This window comes from Myotis brandtii, unplaced genomic scaffold (assembly GCF_000412655.1).
Source record: "Myotis brandtii unplaced genomic scaffold, ASM41265v1 scaffold1260, whole genome shotgun sequence".
Lineage (NCBI taxonomy): Eukaryota > Metazoa > Chordata > Mammalia > Chiroptera > Vespertilionidae > Myotis > Myotis brandtii.
In genome coordinates this window covers 309,143-312,073 of record NW_005354426.1, presented here as the reverse complement: position 1 = coordinate 312,073, position 2,931 = coordinate 309,143, and the positions used below count along the sequence as shown (strand labels likewise).

The window sequence follows — 2,931 nt, the reverse complement described above, 5'->3', positions numbered from 1 at the left end:
TGCCTCCCTCCCTCCCTCTCTCCCTCTCCTCTCCTCTTCCTGGATCTCTGTCTCCCTAACCCCCAACCTAGGAACAACCCCAGCCCCACTATCCCCAGGGTCTGTTCCACCTCCACCTGCCCCTTCCCTAGCAGGCACCACCTCCAGTGTCTTGGGCCCCGCTGCTAATGTGTTTCGCATGGCCCGTCAGTCAAATGCCCTTCTAATGTCCTTAAAGCACGCAGAAAATTGCATCCTTATGAAAAGGGGGAGGGGGAGGCAAATTGCCTGCTGGAGGCGGAGCTGCCAGGGCTCTGGCTGTGTGCACACCAAGTTCAGAGGGGCTGGGCTGATGGAGGTGTCTGCCTGGGGCTAGACCCAGGAGGCAGCCGCCTCCCCACTGCCTTCTGGGCAGAGCCTAGGTTCCCTCCTCACCTCCTCACCCACTACCCTGACCCTCTCTCCACACGTGATCCCTCTACTCTGACCTTCCTCCTGTGCCTTTAAGGCCAAGGTCCTAACTAGCTGCCCCAGAGCCATTGTAAGTGCTTTCCAGGTACCTGGAGGACACTCTTCTGGTCATTCAGGTCTCAGTTGAAGAGTCAACTCCTGAGAGGCCCTCCCTGGCCATCCCGACTAAAGTCCTTGCTCACTCATTTTCTACCACCCGCTGTGTTTTCTACATGGCATGTGTCACTTCCTAAAATCTTCTTTTGAATTTAATTGTGGCTTCTTTGCTATCTGTCCAAGGCTCCTCACCTCCAGTGTGAGCTCCTTAGGTCAGAAGCTGTGTCCCCCGTGCCTAGCACAGTGCCTGGCACACAGCAGGTGTTTAACAAATACTTGGTGAGCAAATGGATTCCAGGCAGGCAGAGGCCATTAGGGGCTCTAAGGCATCTGGGACACCCCAAACTGAGCCTCAAGGCTGCTGGGTCAGAGACAGCGGAGACCAACAGCGCTGAAGTCAGACCCAAATTCTGCTGTTAATAGCTGTGTGTTCCTAGGCAAGTTGCCTAACATTTCTGAGTTTTCTTTTCACCTGGGAAGTGGAAGTAAGGCGCCTACTTTACTATTACCGGATCAAGGAGTCAGGGAGAGGGGCAGAGGGCCTGCGCTTCAGCACGGTGAACTCACACTCAGTAACTGTTTGTTAAATGAATGAATGGCCCCGGAAGTGTGTGATTGATATGAAAGTGTCTGTGATGTCACTGATGTCAGAGACCATTATTTCCTGAAGCACAAAGAAAAAATTTTAAAACATTGCCAATGAAGCTCTGACCCATTGCTTATATATTGCCCAGAATTTTAATCTTACACTTACTCAAATATCTCATTTTGGCCTACGAAGACATAGATTTTTGCCTGGTTGTGTGGCTCAGTTGGTTAAGTATCCTCCCATGCACCAGGAGGTCACTGGTTTGGTTCCGGTCAGGGCACATGCCCAGGTTGTGGGCTCGATCCCCAGTAGGGGGCGTGCAGGAGGCAGCTGGTAGATGTTTCTCTTTCATCAAAGTTTCTATCTCTCTCGCCCTCTCCTTTCCTCTCTTTGAAATCAATAAAACATATTTTTTAAAAAGACATAGATTTTTATCACAGACCACTGTTGAGTCTACATAAAGGGAGACTACCAGGGAAATCAGTGGGTGAAGGTGTTCCTAAAACTTCTTTGAGGTCAGAGTCGCCTCTGAATGGATCCCCTTCGGCATCTCACAGCCCCACCCCGCTTGGCCACAGCCTCACAGGTGGCATATGAACCCAGATTTGAGAATGGGAAAATGTTGTCTTAGAGCCGATGATATTCAGTAATACAGTGTGAGGTCTAGGACAAAAGGAACTTTTGAAGTCACACAAGTGAGAGGCCTGTTGCAAAGTGAGAGAGGGGTCAGCAGGGAAGGTCCTGCCAGGTGGGGGCCTCCACCAGGCCTTACTTCGAACAGAAAGTGGACCCGCCTTCACCTGCACTGAGTGTGGAGTGGCCCAGGGACAGGGCCATGGAGCGCTTGGTGGGAGCTGGGCTGACCTAGCCCTCTCAGCCCCGGCCGGATGCAGTCACCTTGCTGCCCGCCCACCATCTGGGAGTGAGGATCGCCAGCTCTCTATTTCCTTCAAGTGGGGCTGAGGGGATGGTGTGCGAAGTCTCCTTCAGCTCCTAGAGTCTGGGCCAGGCTGAGCTGGAGGGCGGGTGGGTGTCTGTGGTCCTCCATAGCCGGGTTTTGGCCCCTGGAAACCTGGGCCTGAAGAGGCCTTCAGGGAAGAGGCTCTGGGTATCAACAGGTCCCCTCTGGACAAGGGAACTCCGGGTGGAATCAGCGATGTCACTTGGGTCAGGGGCTCCCCTGGAGTGGAGAACCGGAATCAGGCAGCAGGGCAGCTGAAAGTGGAAGGCGGGCCAGGTTTCCCTTGGAGCTGGAGCCGGGAGGCCCAGGAGGTGCGGTAACTAGCCTGGGCCACGCTTCTTTCCTTCCCACTTATGGGCTCCCACCAGTGACCCTCCAGGCGAATCCACCGCAAGGGAGGAGTAAACCAGAGCAACCTTTATTTTTTACAAAATAGGGCGGCCGGCGGGGGAGGATGGGAGCGCCGCTCCGGCTGCGCCTGTCACCACCTGGCGGTGCCTGCTCTGTGCAGACCCTGAAGTGGACTAGGGACCCCAGGCCCTGTCAGGCTCGCCTCTCCCCAAACCTTCCCCGCGACAACAATGGCTCGGCTCTAGCTGAAGGCGCCTGAGCTAGGTTCCCACTCCCATCGACTTGGTCAGGTTCGGAGGTGGCATAGGCTAGGTATGAAATCCCCCTCCCAGACCCTCCAGTCAACCCTCCCCCAAAATCTGCCCTAAGGCTCACCCCGCCCACTCCACCCCCACCCCTGCCAAGCACAGAAGTGTAAACTTCGAGCGAGTTCGGGGCACTGCCCCCAAGCTAATCCGGGTGCTCAGCCATCACGCGGCTGGGA

At 55.1% G+C, this 2,931-nt stretch overlaps 1 protein-coding gene across 1 annotated transcript in view; it reads right to left on the bottom strand.

Annotated features, from left to right (window-relative positions):
- Positions 1-2,931, bottom strand: part of BARX1 (BARX homeobox 1) — a 14,234-nt gene that overhangs the window by 2,765 nt on the left and 8,538 nt on the right. The window lies entirely within an intron of this gene.